Source organism: Haematobia irritans, chromosome 4 (assembly GCF_050003625.1).
Source record: "Haematobia irritans isolate KBUSLIRL chromosome 4, ASM5000362v1, whole genome shotgun sequence".
Classification (NCBI taxonomy): domain Eukaryota; kingdom Metazoa; phylum Arthropoda; class Insecta; order Diptera; family Muscidae; genus Haematobia; species Haematobia irritans.
The window spans coordinates 131,339,677-131,347,443 of NC_134400.1; the positions used below are offsets into that span (position 1 = coordinate 131,339,677).

A 7,767-nucleotide genomic window follows, 5' to 3' on the forward strand; every position below is an offset into this window, starting at 1 on the left:
ATAAGCCAGCAACTATTCCAGCTTTGGAAGACAACATTTCCGAAGAAATTCGGGCTATTCCGGCCGAAATGCTCGAAAAAGTTGCCCAAAATTGGACTTTCCGAATGGACCACCTAAGACGCAGCCGCGGTCAACATTTAAATGAAATTATCTTCAAAAAGTAAATGTCATGGACCAATCTAACGTTTCAAATAAAGAACCGATGAGATTTTGCAAATTTTATGCGTTTTTTTTTAAAAAAAGTTATCAAGCTCTTAACAAATCCCCCTTTATAATATGTTTGCAATAAAAAAGTCGGTACCGTATTGATCTTTTAAAATTATAAATTTTTTTCACTCCTAGTTTTCTTAAAACCAAGAGCGGTATGGGTTTGGTGGAAGATTCACCTTGAAGTTGCGAAGTAGCGTTGGCATTAAATTGCATTTTTGTTTTACCTGCCTTTTTCAGTTTGAACCCAAGTAAAGAGCAGTATATCTGGTATATAAACTAATGAGCTGAATTATGTAATGGTAAAAAAGTTCTTTCTTTTGGATTTAAAAATATGAAAAATATCCGAAAATAATAAATATATGTATTTTCCATTTATATTTTTTTCTATTTCCAGAATTTGCAAAGTATCATCAATATAATACCAAATATTACATTGCTTTCCCATTATTTTTGTCTTTGATTGGTTCAAATTTTAATAGACGTTTTTAATGTGTGGAAATTTTGGAAAGGAATTGTTACTAAAATTAAATTACCGAGCTCCTTAATACACATTTTTATGCTAAAAGACTACAACTGCAAAAGAAGATTATAAATCTGCAACCTGGAACTATGAATTGAACTTGATATTCTATGCAGGTAATGTTTAACAAAATTAACTTTTAATTGAACAAAATGAAATTCGAATTATTCTGTTTACTTTCAGAAAAACTAATTTAGCTTACAGGCTGCTGATTTATTGGAAATCTAGGCGCATCTACATATTAGAAGGAACATGCTAACACGGTTATTATTATAAGGAAGATAATGATTTATATAATTTATTTTTTCACCCTATAGTTGTTATTGATAGTAGTTGTATTTGTAAGTTATGTTAGAACAAAATACAAATGACAAGAACCAAAATTATCTGTCTATTGCATAATTCAAAAAATAATAAAATATTAAATATGTTTTATAAGAAACGCATATTTTCTTTTATTTCAAAAGAAAAAAAAACTAAATACGATTTTGAGGTCGCAATATATAAATTTTTTGATCGAAATTTATAGCCAATTTCAATTAATTATTTAATTGAATGAATCAAATAGTTGATTGATTTTTGTCGCGAAATTAATTAAAATTTTAATTGATTCAATTAAAACTATGATTGAATTTTATGTTAAAAATCAATCACGTTTTTAATTGATTCAATCACACAATTAATTAATTCCGTGACAAAAGTCAATTAAATTTTTAATTAAAAATCGTGTTGGTTTTCAATCAAAATGGGTGATTGATACTATCATTTTCGTGATTGAAGACATTTCAATTAAAAAAATGATTGAATCCGCGATTTTCGTGATTGAAATCAAAAAAAATTTTTTTGTGTGCAGTGACGATTTTACAAGGATATTGGTTAGATCTTGCCAAGATATGTGGTCAAGTGTGGGTTGCGATATATTATTTGGTCAAGTCGGGCGACTTGGAGCCTTATTTAAAACTCAACCGTTCTGTGGAAAGTCTGGCATTACAGTGTGTAGGATATGACTAAGATATGGGGAAATTATCACCGAATTTTTTGTAAAGTGTGGGAATTTTGGCCATATTTGTATAAACCGGAAAAACGAATATATGGAGACTTTATCTAATTCTGAACCAAATTAGATCAAACTTGACACACTTAAATATCATATCAAATATATTCTCCGTGGAAACTATGCAGTCAATTGGAGGAAAATCTCATTGAAAATGGGTCTAAAATATGAAATAGTCTACCATATTTTCCCAACTCTGGTGTACATATAACGGGAGCTATATATAATCTGAACCGATTTCGACTAAATTTGACATGCATAGTTAGAATAATAATTCTGTTATCTCTGCAAAATTTCACGTAAATGGGAGTTTAACTTTGGCCCCCATGGTCATTTGAGTATAAATCGGGAGAAAGATATATATGGAAGCTATATCTAAATCTGAACCGATTTCAACCAAATTTGGCACACTTACCGATACTGTTAAACGTACTCCTTGTGCAAAATTTGAATCAAATCACGGCAAAACTCTGGCTTTTGAGACCATATAAGTTCAAATCGGACGAAAGATATATATGGGAGCTATATCTAAATTTGAACCGATTTCAACCAAATTTGGCACGCATAGCTACAATGCTAATTCTACTCCCTGTGAAAATTTTTAATTAAATCGGAGTAAAAGATTGGCCACTGTGGTCATATGGGTGTAAATCGGGCGAAAGCTATATATGGGAGATATATCTAAATCTGAACCGATTTCAACCAAATTTGGCACGCATAGCTACAATGCTAATTCTACTCCCTGTGAAAATTTTTAATTAAATCGGAGTAAAAGATTGGCCACTGTGGTCATATGAGTGTAAATCGGGCGAACGATATATATGGGAGCTAAATCTAAATCTGAACCGATTTCAACCAAATTTGGCACGCATAGCTACAATGCTAATTCTACTCCCTGTGCAAAATTTCAACCTAATTGGGGTAAAACTCTGGCTTCTGGGACCGTATTAGTCCATATCGGGCGAAAGCCATATATGGGAGCTATATTTAAATCTGAACCGATTTCAATAAAATTTGGCATACTTGACTCTAGTACTAATTGTTCCTCTTGTGCAAAATTTTAAGCAAATTAGGGTAAAACTCTGGCTTCTGGGGCCATATAAGTCCATATCGGGCGAAATATATATACATATATGGGAGCTGTATCTAAATCTGAACCGATTTCTTCCAAAATCACTAGGGATCTATTCTGAGCCAAAACACATACTTGTGCTAAATTTGAAGTCGATTGGACTAAAACTGCGACCTAGACTTTGATTACAAAAATGTGTTCACGGACAGACGGACATCGCTATATCGACTCAGGAGCTCACCCTGAGCATTTTTGCCAAAGACATTATGTGTCTATCTCGTCTCTTTCTGGGTGTTGCAAACATATGCACTAACTTATAATACCCTGTTCCACAGTGTGGCGCAGGGTATAAAAATTTAAATTTTCAAAAATTTGTAGATTTGAATTTTTATAATTCGAGGACTTGGAAGTCAATTTTTTATAATTTTTGAAAACAATCTGACATAGAGAAAGACGTCTTTTCCAAATTATTGTAGAGTCAAAAACCCGAAAAGTCGACTTTTCCAAATTTTAAAAATGTCGATTTTGAGAAAAAATATGAAAACGTCAAAAACTTGAATTTTCAAAAAGTCAACTTTTGAAAATCAAAAAGTCAACAAAGAATAGACTTGTCGACTTTTCTGAATCAATAAGTCGAATGTTCGAAAAATCAAAAAAAAAAAGTTGAAAACATTAAAATTCTACTTTTCCAGGATTTAGAAAGATTTGAAAAATTCGACTTTCCAAATTTTCAAAAATCCACTTTACCCATATTTCATATGTCATTTGCCTTATACAAAAAAGAGATTTCTACTTTTAGAAGATTTTGAGCCTAATGTATATGAGCTATAAAAGTTGAAACATCAAATTTTTAAAAATTTGAAATCTTGAAAGACTTTTTTTGAACAAGTCCATAAGTCAAAAATTCAACTTTTGTAAATTTTCAAAAAATGGTCATCTTGAAAATTCTACTTATCCAGGTTTTAAAAAATCCACAGCTTGAATTTTTTAGGTAATTTAAAAAGTCTTTATAAAATATTTAAATAGTCGAAATAGTGAAAGGACAAATAGATCGATGCATTTTCTTAGTATTTTTGGTAATTAATTTTTTTTATACCCACCACCATAGAATGGTGACGAGGGTATAATAAGTTTGTCATTCCGTTTGTAACACAACGAAATATCGATTTCCGACTATATAGAGTATATATATTCTTGATCAGGGAGAAATTCTAAGACGATATAAGGATGTCCGTATGTCTGTCTGTTGTAATTACGCTACAGCCTTCATTAATGGGGCTATCGTCCTGTAATTTGGCACAGATTCGTGTTTTGTTTGCAGGCAGGTCAAGTTCGAAGATGGGCTATATCGGTCCAAGTTTTCATTTAGTCCCTATTTAATCCGACCTCCCGATTTGGGGTCTTGGGCTTATAAAAACCGTAGTTTTTACCCAATTTACCTGAAATTGGAAATCTAGAGGTATGTTAGCACCATAAAAAGGTTTGGCAAAATGGTGCCTATTGGTTCCTGTTTGGATATAGTCCCCATATATACCGATCTCCCAATTTTATTTCTTGGGCTTCTAGAAATTGTATTTACTATACGATTTGCCTGAAATTGAAAAGCTAGAGGTATTTTATGACCACAAAAAGGTGTGTCAAAAATGGGGTGTATCGGTCCATGTTTTGATATAGAGCCATATAGACCGATCTCCCGATTTTACTTCGTGGACTTCTAGAAATTATATTTACGATGAGATTTGCCTGAAATTTGAAATCTAAAGGTATTCTAAGACCATAAATAGGTGTGGCAAAAATGGGGCGTATCGGTTCATCTTTTGGTATATCTCGATTTACCTGAAATTGGAATTCTAGAGGTATTTTAGGACCATCAAAAAGTGTGCCGAAAATGGTGCTTATCAGTCCATGTTTGGTTATAGTCCCCATATAGACTGATCTCTCGACTATACTTCTTGAGCTTCTAGAATTCATAGTGTTAGTACAAAAAAGGTATTTTTTTCAGCGAAAAGGTACTTTTTACTAAATTTCAACAAAAATTTCACTGGAAGATTATTGAATTTTAAGGAAAATAAAATTTTGACAAAATTTTCTATGGAAATAAAATTTTGCAAAAAATTTTTATAGAAATAAAATTTTGCAAAAATTTTCTATAGAAATAAAATTTTTCAAACATTTTCTATAGAAATAAAATTTTTCAAACATTTTCTATAGAAATAAAATTTTTCAAATATTTTCTATAGAAATAAAATTTTGCAAAAATTTTTCTATAGAAATAAATTTTGCAAAAATTTTTCTATAGAAATAAATTTTGCAAAAATTTTTCTATAGAAATAAATTTTGCAAAAATTTCCTATAGAAATAAAATTTTTACAACATTTTCAATTGAAATAAAATTGTGACAAAATTTTCTACCGAAATAAAAAATCGATAATATAGAATCGCATTCTTTTTCGACTAAAACATTCTTGAAATTCAATAAAATTCTGTTGACTATTGCTTTTACAAAATTGAGATTTTCTTCCCGCATGAACTTATCTGTTTTGCCATATTTGTAAAAGACTATTAATAAGGTTGATAAAGACTTTCTCAAAATATTAAAATATTTTGTCAAAGCTATTGTACCATAAATCTGATATCGACTCAAAAATGTCTACACAAAAAGTACTACGGTACTGACTGGGGTGAAAAAGTATTGAAAAAAGTACTAAAGTACTGCTTTTTCCATCCCTGCCATAGACCGATCTCCCGATTTAAATTTATCTTCGGGAAGCGTACTGGATGAACTAATTTGCTGGGGAGAATATTTGTCATCAAACCCCTTGAAATTCTATATATTATCAACTATCCCGCTACGACGAAGAGTTTTCTAAGGAAACTATTATATTTGATTCATGGTGGTGGGTATTTAAGATTCAGTCCGGCCGAACTTACTGCTGTATATATGTACTTGTCTTGTGCTTATTCTTGCTGTGTTTAGTGCAAATACTGAATAAAACAAAGGAGTCTTACAATTCACGTAAAAAAACTTCTATGTCCATGTCTAGAAGAGCATTTCTAGGTGTCCATTAAAATTAATAACTTATACCCTGTTTCCGTATGTCAAACCAAAACCCAGTCGACTGAAAAGCAGTCACTCGAATTCGAATCAATTTGGGTTTCTCTAATTTGGAAAGTTTATATCGTTTGTATGAGAGTACATTGATTATCAAAAATGAATATTTTCAAATTTTTGGCCTATGAATTGATTCAAATTTCAAAACTGTTTGTAGTTTTTTCTTGACACTTATGGTATATGTTCGTTTGCTACTCGACAACAAAATATGAAGTGACTTGCCTGTCGACATAGAGAAACCCAAATATTTTTTTTTTTTTCATTTCAAATATTCTCGTTCGATATACGGAAACAGGGTATTATATATTTCGTTGAGTTGAAATTTAAAACGACGGTTTCTCCACTTAAAAAGCTATCTTCGTATATAAGCCAGCCGTTTGATTCGTGTTGAGTTACTTTCCTAGTTTTAGTTCAATACTTGTACTAAATGAACTTACAATTCAAATGTTTTCTTTCTTCGCTAGGTTGTATACATCACCCTCCCCCCCATAGTTGTCATTAGTGCACATTATGCCAGTATCGACTCCATAGTCGAGTTGTGTTTTCTTAGTATGTTGCAAACATTAGCCAAGTTGTAACCAAGTTTATTCATAGCTACCGGGGATCATTTGAGCCAGGTCTAAACATGTTGTCTTGCAATTGTTGTAATGCTTCAATAACTTTTGCTCCATCGCTGTACAGTGGAACAAACAACGCCATATGGGAGACAACAAAATACAGATGAAAAACAAAATCTGTTGTTTTAATGAAAAATTCACTTGGAATTCACTTTCAAATGGGGAATGCTATATAAACCATTAATCAAACTCCTTCGTGTATATCGATCGAACCTTCTAAGCACTCATAATGTTTTTTTCCGACTTTAGTTTAGACTCGCAGAATTTTCGATTTTTCATATTTTTTTTTAAAGTTTGATTGTGGACTTTTTCCACCCGGTCCTCTCATATTGAGTTCACATCCAAAGAAAACGATTTTGGTCAACCAGAATCATGGCTAATTGTTTGCTCGTAGTGGGTATGTAAGATCCAAAACCAAATTCTGTTTGGAACATACAAAAATATTGACCTATTTAGTACTTTTTTAGACCTGGATCCACTCTGTGGAATAGAATTTTATAAGATAGTGCATATGTGTGCAGTACCTAGAGTGAGATGGAAACTTGGTATCTTTGGTATCTAATGTTCAAGTCGTCCCCTGAGCACGGTTGCCACAACTGCTTGAATTCTACCAAATCTTGAAGTTTTGGTAGATTTTGCAAAATATTCCTTTCCACCTTAGAAGTACTTCATTTTGCTATAAAAATAAAATGTTGAGAAAATCTTCTACTATATATATTCTGTATATAAAAGAAAACGCAAGTCGTCCGATATTTTTGAAATGTACGGGACACGTGTTTGGAAACCATGGAGTGATTAATCAGTACTTCAGTTTTTGTGCCAGACTTCCCTTGACCATACTCTTTAAAAGAGTTCAAATTTGTTAACGAAAATATGCTTCGGTAGGCGCAACGAGGCGGGCCGGGTTACTCTAGTTTTCTATAGAAATAACATTTTGAGAAAAAATTTTCAGAAAATTTTCTATAAAAATAAACTTTTGAGAAAATTTTCTGCAGAAATAAAATTTTGATAAAATTTTGTATAGAATTTAAATTTTGACAAAATTTTCTATAGGAATAAATGTTTGACAAAATTTTCCATAGAAATAAAATTTTGACAAAATTTTCTATAGATATAAAATTTTGACAAGATTTTCTATAGAAATAAAATGTTAACAAAATTTTCTATAGAATAAAAATTTGG

At 31.3% G+C, this 7,767-nt stretch overlaps 1 long non-coding RNA gene across 1 annotated transcript; it reads left to right on the top strand.

Annotated features, from left to right (window-relative positions):
- The first annotated feature begins 285 nt into the window (after positions 1-285).
- On the top strand, positions 286-1,172 carry LOC142236282 (uncharacterized). The gene is made up of 2 exons (XR_012721974.1): positions 286-846; positions 914-1,172. It is a non-coding gene; the product is annotated as an uncharacterized LOC142236282 (long non-coding RNA).
- The last annotated feature ends 6,595 nt before the right edge of the window (positions 1,173-7,767 follow it).